Here is a 13,392-nt window from a genome sequence, read left to right on the forward strand (position 1 = left end):
GACAGGCTCTGCAGTAGATGAAAAGGAATGGGAGCCCTGGCAAAAGTCCTTTGGACTCTACGGGATGAGGCTTATATGTGTACATCCAGAGGATGTTTATCTCCCTCTTGAGCGACGATTAATAGGCAAGAGACGTATGCAACTGAGCTCTCAATGAGGCTGTAACTTCTCTCGGAGAAGAGCAATATAGGAAATCCCACTAGCGCAGTTGATGGGTGGATTGAGAGCTGATGCTCCCGGCCTGTGCCGGAGCTACCGTTGTGATGTCAGCACCTCCGAAACGCTCATCCCAAAGGTTGACGGCTGCAGGTGAAAAGAGACACATTAACGATGCATTTCGGGCACATGGCCGGACCCTGCACTGCCCAGTGCCAGCGGGCAGGGCTGTGGCCACCGCAGCATCCTCGGCAGCCCAGCCAGCGGAGCGGGGCTGGGGTGGGCAGCCTGCGGCCGGGTGTCCTGCCTTAGTTGGCTTAATAAGATGCTCCCTCTGCCTGGACACCTTTTCCCACTGCTATCCTGAGACCACGGTGGCTGCAACAGCCCTGCCTCTTCCTTATGGGGGCTTCTGCAAGACTGGTGTGAGTAATATCTGGGTGTTTTGGGAGGGTTTGCAAGGAAACGCTGTCACCTCGGAGGTGCTGTGACCAGCAGAGAGAAAGTGGTTTCCTCTAACCGTGCTGGAGCCGGGACTGCATTTGGCTCAGCTCGTCCGGCAGATGCTGCTCGTGCCTTTATGTTCACAGGTCCTCGCTTTGTACGGCCTGGTCGTGTGCTCAGGGTTAAACTTAATCCAGATTAAGAGACAATCCATCAGACTGGCAGGGGCCAACGCATAGGTTCCCCGGCAGGTTAGCATGGGGTACTTTTTGCAACAAATTTCCTATTGATGCCGGCACTGGGCATCTCAGGATGACCCCCATCCTGCCTGCTATAGCTACTCAGGTTTTGGTCTTCATTGGCTGGTCTTCTCTTTGCTGTGGATGCGTGGGGTGCATTGAGTAGATACGTTCCCTGGTGCTGCTGGGCAGCAGCAGGAGAGACCCTCCGGGTTTCTCAGTGGTGTTGGTCTGTGAGCAGAAAGAGAAGTGGTATTAGCATCAGGTGGGTCCTGTGTCATTCAAGTAGGTTGAAATGGCTGCCCATGGCCAGGCATCCCTCTGGGAGGGGTGCAGATGGGGTGGCAGCAGGGGTCTCCCAGCCAGGCTGGGGGAAGCGGGGTCACGCAGGTGGCTGCAAGTCTTCAGGCTTTGCACAGGCTCAGCTGGCTTCCAGCTTTCTCCTGTCTCTCCAAACACCTCCTTTGGAGGTTGCATCAGCAGGGAAGATTTGGTTAAGAGGGAGGAGGTAAAAAAAAAAAAAAAAAGGCAGGTACTTTAGCTGAAACAACTGCCCATCATCCTTCATGCATTGCAGGGTGAGCTTGTACTGCAGGAAGAAGTCCCATGGGAATAAGGGAAGCCGAAGCAGAGGAAAAGCAGGTAAAATGGTCTAGCGTGTCTCTCGCAGGGCTGTGTGAACAGCTTTGTGTAGGGTAGGCTGGGGGAACTGGGCTAGCTCCAGCATCAAACAGGGAAAGCCGTGATCTGGTATTAATTGTGCAGCTGAGGGTGGTTAAGCAGCGAAGCCCCTAAGACCCTGTGACATTGTGAAGTTGTTAGGGCTTTCAGGTGTCGTGAGGAGAGAAGTTGGGGAAGGATAGGAGTGCTGGGCTGTTGGCTGGAGCTTTTGCTGGTCCTGTGCCCTAAGCGGTAGGACAAGGTGTGAGTTAAACCATGGTTGTTGAACTTCCCTGTCTGAAGGAGGTGGGGACGAAGGGGGTGTTTGTGGCAATAACTGTGGTGACATTGCCTTGGCGTGAGGGTTTCCTGGGCAGAGGTGGGCTGCGTGGTCATCTGGGGGGTGGGAGCTGGTGTCTTAGACTCCCTTGGAGCAGGGAGTGTCTCCGAGCAGGAGGGTGGCTGTGCCATGGTGTGTCCCAGAAGCTTGTCCCCGGGCTGCGATGCCACTGTCACAGCAAGCTTGGGGGCCCCCACACCAGGTACATCTCTGGGAGCTGGCAAACGTGCTTTATGGAAAACAGTGGGACCCTGGTGTGGCAGGACCTTGAGGTGGGGGAAAAGATTGTCCTGGGCTTAACTGATGCAAAATGGCTTCATGGTGAAAAGTCCAAATTGGGAAATTTAAAGCAGGGAATGAAACTCTGCAAGCTTAGTCTGTCAGCTGGGGTGTTTCTGTGTCTTGGGTGTAAAACCAGAAGGATGGTACTTGTGTCGTGGTGGCAATGGGAGAAGGTGCTTGGCCCTCAGAGATGGCAGGACAGGCATGTCCCTGCCATGGGTGGTTAGATGTTGCACAGGAGAGGCCCTCAGGGCATGTGTCACGCTTAGCTCCTGTCCTGTCACACTGTGGTCTATGTTAAGGCTGGTGGAGATACATCTATAACGTGTTTAGGGCTCGTGCTTTGTGAAAGGGCTGACTGGGGTGGCTGTGGGCATGGAGAACTGCAGATCTTGTAGGACAACTTCGTGTTGGGTGATGTGGGCAGGAGGATGCCTTTTACCTCCCAAACTTCTGACTCAACCCCAAACTAGCCTGAAAGAAGATCCATTTGAAGCCCCTGAACAGGTCCATGGTCCCATGGATCAAACCCAACAGGTGGCTTCTTCTCCAGCTCCCTCTTTGTGTGGCAGATGCTGCAGCTTGTGCTGTGTAGAAGCAGCCAGGTTTTCCTGGCCTGATGTAGGTATCCCTCGGGAAGTGCAGGATGCCTTTCCATGCACTGCATCATTAACAACTTTAAACCACCATTCCTGCATGCTGTACATAATTCTCTTTACATACTGACTAGAGGTGTCTAGGCTTCAGAAATGTGCTCGCTGTGTACGAAATCATATGCCAGCGGTGATCTAATTAGCCTGCTTCTCAGGATCTTGCCACCAGGCACATGGGACCTGGTGTCTTTATTTCCCTCTTCTTCCAGCTCTGAATGACTCCCAAGTTTCCTCCTGCTCTTTCCCTTAATGAGTTGTGTTGCACTGGGACAGACCTCTCAGCTGAAGGAGTCTAATTTCTGGAGTAAGGATCAAATAGCCATTAGAGTGTTTGCTACTAATTAATTATTGCTTGTCGCTGCTCAGAAGTGGAAGGGCTCAATTGCAATGTAACAGGCTTACTGGTGCTAAATAATTCCTGTTTACAGGGATCTGAAGGCTGGTGGTTACTCACTGCTTGTAGTGCTGGTCTTCTGGGGATGCGGGGAGGGCTGACACCCCTGTCTGTGTCACACCTTTTTCTTCCCCCCCGCCCCCCAAAGTCTTGTGGTTTCTTGCTCATCCTGAATTATTTTAGTTGGCTTAAAATGGATGATGTCTCCCTTACCAGTCAAACATTGCACTCTAGGAAACATCAAAGAACTAATTAACCTGCCGGACTGCTTAACAACATTACAAAAAGATTTCTTGTAACTAAATACAGGACATGTCTGCCATCTACTTTGCTCATTTTTAATTTAGAAAAGGTGGAAAGCGGGTAGGGAGAAGAGGAGAAATGTGCACATCCAACTGGAGGACTGATGGTTGACAACCAAGCGGCGGTGATTTATGACTGGGTAATTTTCCAGCTGCCATAGTTTGTGTTAGCGCAAATGAGAATTGATGGCAGTTTGAGTTAATAGCCGATGCAGTGAGGAGCTGGCACATGGTAGCTTTGATCCCCTCTGCCATGGGAGCAGCCACTTCTCAAACCACCCAGGCTTGTCTGCCGAAACCCGGAGGGGCGGGTGGGCTCCAGCTGAGTGGAGGGGTGGGTGCCTGGGGGAAAGGGACGAAGGTGCAAACGGATTCAGGTGAGACCTAGAAAGGGCTGCGAGTGTGGCAACGCAATGAAAGCAGAGCCCAGTGCGTGCCCAGGATGGCTGGGAGGAGATTTGGATTTCTCTCTTTGCTCCCCCTTTCCAATGCCTTGCTCCTCTGTTGTCCAGGGCACCCCAATCCCTGTCTGCACTTTGTCCTTCCTTGAGCATCTCACACCATTCCTCCAAACGCTGATAAAATGGCCAAGGACAGTACTCGTCTACCAAGGCATGACGGGCCATGCCACCAAGCGTCGTGATGATAGGACTACTGGACAAGGAGCCCAGGTGTGTGTTTGAGCATGATTAAAAAAACTGGAAGGTTTCCCCTCCTCTCCCTTGCTAACGCCCAGGGGATATTTGAGAACCCTCTACCCAGCCCTATCTCCATTGTGCCCCACTCCAGAGGGCTGCAGAGGCTGGGGCAGGAGCATGTGGAGCTTAGTCCCAAGGTGATGGGAACAGCAGCAGGGACAGGACCGGTGCTGGCACCGTGGTGGTGCCCACCCTGCGTGCACAGGGCTCGCCTGGCCTCGGGGAAATGCCAGCGGCCGTCGGAGCAACGGAGAGGGGTTTAGTGGAGAAGAAACAAAGTGCACGGAGAGAGCGTTCACCAAACGTGAAGCCCCTCGGGGCTGCCCTGTGAGCATCCCAGGGTGGCAGCCCAGCCCTAAGCTTATGCGAACACATCAAGTGTGTGGTCCCCCAACCAGGCGTTGCACTCTCTATAAGGTGTTTTTAATTTTTCACTAAATTATTTTCTCAGCGCGAGCACTGGTAGAAAGAGGTTTTTATTCCAATGTGGTTTATTTTCAATAATTAAGGGGGATAGTAAGACAATTGCTGGCAAAGTACATTGCTTATAGCATAAATAGCCTTTGTTTTAAGGTTTTCCCCAGTGTCAAAGTTCTTCAGTGGCTCTCATTAGGCAATATTACACATGCCAGTCTTTGACAAGGGGCAGCAAGAGGAGCGTAGCCTAGCAGAAAGAGTCTAAAATATTTAAGTATAAATAATTTACCTCAAAAGTTGACTCTCTGAATGTTTCTTGCCACGGTACCTGACTAATTATCATGTTATCAAAGGATTGTGCAAACCTGTAAGCCTCGGCGTTTGGAGTGGTTTGACAGATAAGCCTTCCTAACGGAAATAGATGTAACTTTGCTATTATCAGTCTGGTTCACTTTTGAATTTTGAATTACTATCATTTTTTTAAACTAATAGTCTGTTTTATGTAAACCGCTCAGAGATTAGGAGTTGATTTCAAAGATCATCCTCCATAAAGTCTCTTGATCATATTTTATGGTTCCTGTGACTCATGGGTGTAATCTTGTATCCCTGGGATATTCATGACATGTTCGCCTAATTCCCCATGGTAGCTAATCTCACTTCTGTACCTTAAAAAAAAATATTAAAATATCTTTAAAGCAGGACTGGCAAAAAGGCAACTTTTACAGCCAATCTTCAGCTCCAATTGCTCCTGCTGGGGAAGTCATAATGATGAATTTGTGACATAATTTCTGCGGCAACATGCTGGGATTTCATAAATGGGGATGGTGATTATAGAGCAGGATCAGGTGAAGCTGGATTGTGATGGAAAAAGCCCCGATTCAAATGCAAATTGTTCAATAATGGCATAGGGGATACCAGAAATTACTGGCAATTTATTTTATTTGGGTTAAGCTCCTCATTCAGTCTTCTCTAGTCGGAAAGTCACTCTTTTAAGGACGTGAGCAAAAGAAATGGCTGGAAACATATCTTTCTCCTCTCAAGAGAACAAAATTGTCCTAATTTAATAATAATTAATCAGTTAGCATAATTAATAACAATGCTCTCTATTTTTATGATTCTTCCCATTCAAGACTCTCCAAGTGCTTCACAAACCCTAATTGATTCCACCTTACCACTCCCTGTAGCAGGACCACATAAATTACCCCATTTTCTGGAGAAGGGGAGGCGTGTGTGTCAGGCAAATCATTTTAACCAGGTTAAATGATTTGCCCAAGGTCAGATGAGAAGCCGAAGTCAGGACTATCTGTGTTTCAAAGATCAGCCTCTACCCAGTTTGGGTTTGGCTATGGGACAGCGCGTGCAGCTATCGCATGGCCACGCAAGCGGTGGCCACCCAGTTGCAGCCTCAGAATAAATCTGGCAGTTTTCTGGTATCCAGCACGTGGAGCTGGGAATAGGAACAAGCCCCATGGGCACGCATCGGTGGTAAAACCAGCAGAATTGGCTTTTCGTTAGTTATTTTCACTGAAATTGGATTCAAGTTGGTTTGTTTTGGGGGTTTTTCTTTTCTTTTTTTTTTTTTTCTTCCTCCAAATCACTTGGAATTTAAACTGTTTAGCTGAGGATTAAACTAATTGCTTCTGTAAAATGCTGTTCCCACACCATCTAGTGTACATCTGTTAACTGGGGAGGGATAACTTTGTGCAGTTGCCAGATGGTCTCTTGGATTTGGGTGGCCGGGAGCCAAGGAGCTGCCAGTTGGCGGTTTGTGGAGTTCTAGCAAAGAAGTCACGCTACGTGCACATTCCCCTCAGTTACTCTTCTCTGCCTTAATGAAGATACTGCCTAATGCAATAAAGCAGCCATTAGCCCCCTCCCTGCGCTCCCCCCTCCCCAAAAGGGGTGAGTTTATAAGTCTGATTTGTCTGACTGAAGCAGGCTTTTCCAGGAGCTTGGGTTCTCCTCACGCTATGTGTGCAAAGGCACTTTCTCAAGTACGCGAGTTATTCAGTCCCGTGCCCGCCGGCTGCCTCTTTCCATGCTGGAGTGGAAAGATGCTGTTGCAACAAAACTGCTATTTGAAAGGGTTTTTTACCTTTCTAGCTAGCAGTTCAAACTTCATTGCTTAGCCTTTACTATTGAATAACACATCCATAATGCATATTGGCTCACATCACATCACACTGTACCATTTTAAAAAATTCAACCTGAGGGCTAGATGCTGTGCTTTGTATTTAAAAAGCATGCAATATTCACCTGTGCTTGGAGGAGGACACAGCCCTACTCTGCTGGAAAGAAGTGTTATGTCAGACTCTGAAGAGACTGTCTGAAGTAGGATAACACAGGTGCCCTTGACCAAAACTCAGACCATCTTTCCCAGGACTAGGCTAGAGCCTGGAATCCTCAGAGGCGACAACTAGGCAGTGTTTTGCATGGGACTGCTGCTAGGGGATAGCCGCGGCATCCAGAACCCAACCTAGGCATGGAGCTTGCTCTGTTTCTGACCGTGCAGTGCTAGACAGGGTTGGGAATCGCATCTGGTGGGCGGCGGAGTCACCCCCAGGAGTGGGACAGCCACAGCCTGGGGTGGTTTGGAGTGGGAAGGGGCACCCCATGCCGCAGGTACAGTATGGAGGAGGCAGAGAGCAGGACCTGAGCTGGTGGCCAGCTTGGACTGTATTCCCACTTAGACTTTGTGCTGGTGAGGTTTCCTCTTCAGGGTGCGTGTCTTTGAGAGCCGTGAAAAGCCCAAGCCGCCTGCTGGGGTAGGAAAGGACAGAGCTGGGGCAAATCCAGTTTTAGAGCAATGTTTTCTTTTTGGTAGAGAGTGTATTTACTGAGAAATATTAGGCTTATGTGACTTACACTGAACACTTCAGCACAAATACTCAGCTGGATCCCCTGCATCCCTAAGCCACGATGCTGTTACTCTCCTACCTGGGCTGGAGCTTGCATGCAGTAATGTGCATGTGTCTGTCCAGGTGAAGCACTGCTCAGTAAAAATAACTAATAAAAGCAATGGATGCACTTGGAGGTGACAATACAAACAAATCCAACTGCTTTTTGACAACCAGAGCCTTCTGTAGTCTGTAGGAAGATTCCCACTCAAGCAGGTAGATTTTGCAGGTGGAAATTTCCTGCATCTGAGGGGTTTATCTGTATATCTCTGCAGGGTCTGTGATGCCCATAGCTATCACGATGGGTTGTGGAGTGGAAATCACCCACCTTGAGATAAGTTAATGAAAATGGGACTCTCTTCTAGTTGAGGAGGTCTGGGGTGGTGCAATATGGAACTTTTTTTTTTTTTTTTTTTTTTTCCCCTTCCTCCCACCCCTCTTAGACCAGCAAATCCTTTCCTGCCCTGGCTTGGGGAGCCTGCTGGCCTGAATGCTGCAGCTCTTGCAGAGCTCTCCTCAGAGGCAGGCCCAAGCAACAGCATGAGGGGAAACTCAAAGGAGGGGGGAATTTATGGTTTCACCATTAAAAAACTGCTTTGGCAGCTGAAAATTTGGTGTTCGGTTTACTGTCAGAAAGGTGGTGGACACAGGCAAGTTCCAACCAAAAAACTGTTGTGGGGAAGTCAAGTCAGCAATGGTTTCTCTCCGTTCTGTGAGATGGAGCGATGGCACCTCCAAACCCACTGGTGCTGGGGTCAGACAGTGGGGCTGCATTCCTGTCCCACCCTGGCTGGGTAGCTCCTCTGACCTGAACCGAGAGCAGACCCTTGGTCTATCCTGGCGTTGCGGGAGGAAGCTCAGCTTGACAAGGCCATTGGAGTCTTAGGCTTTGGGGGGTGATTTGCCACCTCACAGGAGCCTGTGCCCGTGGGCTCTCGGGGATTTCCCTCTCAGCTGTGCACGGGTGATTCCCTCCCACACTTGTGGCAGGCATTGGGAGCTTTCCCTGACGGCAGAGCAGCTTGGACAGAAGGGGTGGTTGCACCTCTGGGTCTGCATCACCTGGAGGTTGACTGAGCCTACTTCCATTCATTTCTGGAAAATAATCTTTTTTCTTAGTTGTTAGAGTTAAAAACTACTTCCCATAGTCAACGACTGCCAACTTACTGAGTTTTTCTGCTGTGCAACACAAAGCAAGTAACTTAAAGGCTAATGAATCTTGCCTTCTGCCATATCCTGTGCATTTCTCTGCCCAGGATAGACTGAACTATTTGGCTTTGTTAGTGATGGTAAATGGACTGCTTAGCAATTGCTGTTGCTTTGAGAGGTGAATTTATTTTTTTCTTGAAAGGAGGAGTTTGGCAAGGGGCAGAAGTGGTGTGTGCCCCCAGTGCTGGTCTTGCACAGCTTGCGAGCCTCCCCAGGGTGGGTTGTGCTGGTGAGCGAATCTCCTGGCATTGCAAAGCAGTGGCTGTTTCCAGATGTGGTCTGTGCCGATGGGGAAAGCTGAGACCCTGTCCGTGGGGAGCTGGGAGCTGCCCTGGGCATAGGGAGTTCAAAAATCCCTTTGCTCCTTGCCTGGAGAGATGCCTGGTCAAGTTGGGGCCAACCTTTGGTGGGGCAGTGCCCGTGTGGAGACTCTCATGGGACGTGGCATCACTTAGCGAACGTGTGCACAGCTCCTAGTGGAAGCAGGGCTGGGATCTGCAAGACACCCTGAGTAGGCATGGGAAACAGCCCTGACCCTGCAAAGCTTTCTCCCGGTTTGCCATGGTGCCCTGCGGCACGCTCCTGGTGAGCCCCTGCCCGTGCCTCTCGTGCAGCACACAAGCACGGGTCGGGCAGAGGTTTCCCCGGGCAGGGGCCGCGTGTGTTGAGAATAGCACACAGCTATATACGGAGATGTCTGTGCCGCCGTTCCAACCCGTGTCCTTTTGTTCCTCCTCTGGAGGAATGGGACGTTCCCTGCCAAAGAGCCGTTCTCTGGAGGGATGACACCCTGTCCTGGGGGCCCCGTGCCAGGAGCAGGCAGCTGCCTGTGCTGTTGCCCTGCCAGGCAGAGCCTTGGCAGATGTGGGGCACATCTGCCTTTTCCTTTTGCTCCAGGTTTAGTGTGAAAAGTCTTCTAGAAAAACGTGCCTGAACACTTGGGGTTTGGGCAGGGACCTGGGCAGGAGCAGGGGAGGGAGGAGAGGGGTCTGTGGTGGATATCTGTTATCATCTGGAGATGTTCTTGCTCCTTTTGAGCTCCTTCATCTGCCCCAGCCCCGGGATGCAACCATCACCATTATCCGTGCGTTGCAGGCTCCCCTTCCCAGCAGCTGCGCATGGTGCTAGATCTGTCCTTGGACCTCCTGGCAGCTCATGGTTTATGCAAGCAATGGTGCAGCTTGATGGTGAGGAAATAAATAAAATTAAAAAAAAAAAGGGGGGCATTTCTGTTCCTGGCAGCGGCTGCTGGGAAGTTGGGGATGCCTTGGCATCCTCTTTGCAAAGCCTGTGTTTCCAGGGGTGTTTTGCTTTGGAGGGAGCAGGAGGGTCCCACAGAAGGAGTAAGTAGTGGTGGGGACTGGATGCAGCAGAGTTGCTGGGGCTGGGACCCCTCCTGCGGCTGCCTGGGCTGGGGGCAGGCAGGACAGCACCCTTTCAGCTGGACCTTTCAGACTTCCCAGAGAGGAAGGGAGTTGAGTGGGTGGGTGGGTGACAGCACGAGGGACAGATGATTTGAGTTGCTTTTCTTCTCTGCTGGCTGCAAGCCTCTGGCGTGGGTTGGGGCTGGCCTGGGGTAGAGGGTGCTGGATCATATTTATTGCTGCACTGTAACTCTCCTGGGACTGTGCTGCATCAGCCCTGCTTGCAACCCTCCTGCCAAGCTCCACGTCGCCCATTTGCCTTGTGCCTGCTTGGCTTCTCCTGCTCCTGCCTGCTGCTCACGCACGTGCAGCATCGAGGGAGGACAAAATGTGCGTGTGGCACTGGAGGAAGGAGGAGATGAATGGAGATTTGGGCTCAGAAGGGAGTTTTGTCTGCTGTCTACACACAGGGATGTGGGTAAGGCCTTGTCCGAAATTCCCAAGGAATATAAAGCTTTCTTGGGAGTGGAGAAAGCAAAGCAAACCATCCTGAACAGGACCCACCAAGCATTCAGTGCCGCTGCTTGGATGCTCAAAGCGCAGGGCCCAGAGGCTGCTCTTGGAGCAATATTAGGTATATCACCAAGTCAAGATATGTGGAGGTACAAATTCCATCAGTGCAGTCGTGCTCTGCCCTGCCCATCCCCAAGAAGGGAGCTGTGCATCTCTGTCCTTGGAAGACACTTCTGAGAAATAGAGGATGAAATGTGAAGCAAGCCTTTGTGGCTGTTTTTAAGGATGAATCAAAGAGATAAAGGCAAACCGAGATGCTGAGAAGGTGCACATATGGAAGAAGCTCCTTTATTGAAATTACAGGCACACAAATCCAGAAAAGCCTCATGGGTTGGGTCTAGGTGCTGATTTTGGTAAGCTTCTTAATCAGCATGATCCCTCCTTGCCCGGGCTACAGGGCAACTGACCTTCAGAAACCCGGTCCAGGATGAGCATGGCAATCCCTGAGGCTGCGTGGTGGCACGCGAGGGGTCCCCGCTCCACGGGGCTGTGACACAAGGCAGAAGAGTGAAGGAAATGGTCAAGGGCAGAGGACAAACCCCAGCTCCTCAGAGTCCCGGTTTCCCAAGACAATGCAGAGCTGCGATGCTTAGAGAGGGTCCTTTGGAAATGACTGACGGTGGAATGTTAGCTTTGGTTTCTGTACCTATCCGTTGTGTTTTCAGGAGGGTTGCTTTTTCACCTGGTCCAGAAGCTCAGGTTTATTGCAGCCCTTGTGCAGAGAGGTTCCTTGGAGGTTGCAAAAGCCATGGGCGACTTGGAAACGCCAGCCTGGCTTCAGGATGGCGCGTGGGTTTGCAGGGAACCATCCTGCTGCGCAGGGCTGCGTCACTCCTTCGCACATCCAAGTCATTAACGTGCAAGGAAATTTGGGAGGTGATCATTCAAAACTCTGTGCCTTCCACATAATAGCCTCAATTTCTCCGAGCGCATTTGGAACGTGTTTGGGGGTCGGATGAGAAATGAAGTGGGATCAGAGTTAGCCTGGGGGAAGGCTCCCATTTACGTGCATTTCTCTCTTTCCAAAAAAAGAGGTCTCCAGCGTATGCATGTGTAGCAGAAAGTGGTCTGGGCAAAGAACGCGCCCTCAAAGCAATTCCAGTTCTGTCTTGGGGATGTGCCTTGCGTTTCACATAAACTGAACTCGGTCCAATATGCTCTGCATGTTAGATTATGGCTTCGTGAGCACGTTCAAATGCGAGACTAGTATTAGTAGGCACTCGCGCTTCAATTTATGCTAAAAGCCAACAGATGGGGAAAGTAAATGCCAGGAAACCAGGCCCTGGTCAGGTGGCTTGAGCTGTGCTCATACTGTATTTAGACAATAGGCTGTATTGCATATTTGGAGGCTGATCTTGTGAAAATGAAACCCTGCTGGTGCTAACCCACAGAGGCTTTGCACACTGGGAAAATGGCCAAATTCCTCTGGAAAATGGTGAACCTCCAGCTGGGGGAATTAATGAAAATTCACTTTTGCCAAAAAGTAGAATTTCATCTTTTTGCATGACAAAGATTAGCTCTTGCTGATGGAGATTCCCTTTCTCCTGCCACCCCATCTCTCACACGCAGGAGGAAACATGTGGCAGTCAAATACCCAAAACTGCTGCAGGGACCACGAGTAATTTGTCCCCTGTATGTGCTCGGGGTAAGGCAAGAAGTCAGGGCTTTGAGCTGCAGTAGGAATGGGTAGGCTTCATGCTCAGAAACGCTTCCTAGATGTAAGGAGTCACCCGGGATGGGATTGCCCAGGGCATCTGTGACACTAGAGGGTTTGAAAACAGCACGGTAAGTATGTTTGCAGACATGCAGGCTTATACAATCTGTTTCAAAGTGGGGGAATGGACTAGGGCATCTCTTCTAGCTCCGTTTCCTATGATTTCTGACACCTGCTCCTCAAGTTAGCTATTGGGCAGCTTGGGCTCAGTTGCTGGAGGAGATGGATGGCTGCACAGCTCTTCTGCTCCCAGCACTGGCCTTGTCCTGGAGTTTCCTTGCTTTCTGGAAAGCTTTGTAGTGGTTTGGCTGTTCATTGGTTGAATCTGGCTTCACTGGGATGCTTCTCTAACTCTTTCTCTCTATCCAAAGGGAGATGAGGATTTGCTCCTTGTACCAGCTGTGTTAAGTGGTACAATCCAAAAATCCCCTGCTCCATCCTATCCCCTTGCCCAGGCTGACGTCAAGGAGACCAAATTCACAAGGACCACGTGCATGAGGCAAGGTCTCTAGAGGGCAACAGCTCCTCAGTCCCCCAAGGATTGAGACTTTCAGAGTATTTTGACCTAAATAACTTTCCCAGACCAGTTTTCTCAAGTTTTCTTCTCTGATTTCCAACACCTCATTTCTGAGGTGGGTGTGCAGTTCCCCTCCATTAGCTCAGCTCCTCCTTCCCTGGCACAGACTGCAGGATCTCTGCTGGGAGCACAGGCGAGATAACCAAGCACCTCAGATGGACACCAATCCAGGCAGCATTTTAGTTTTGGAAGTGCAGTAAAAAGCATTTCAAGGATTTTGCTCTTCTAGTAGAGCTGTCTGCCTGTTTCTGAGCAGAAACTTGATCTGAGTGCTCTTGTAAAGCCTTGTGCTATTTTCTTCAGTAGCTCAGTGGTTAAGTTCCTTGACGGTATCTCTTAGCCGGACTGCCTGATAATCACAACTGGAGTAAGCAAGAAGACCAGTTTACCTTCAAATGCAATAATTATATGTGGAAGAAAAGTAACTCAGCATGTTGCTGTGCTGTATCTTGCTGCCCTGCCTAAGGAGAACA

Source organism: Accipiter gentilis, chromosome 24 (assembly GCF_929443795.1).
Source record: "Accipiter gentilis chromosome 24, bAccGen1.1, whole genome shotgun sequence".
NCBI classification, from domain to species: Eukaryota; Metazoa; Chordata; class Aves; order Accipitriformes; family Accipitridae; genus Astur; species Astur gentilis.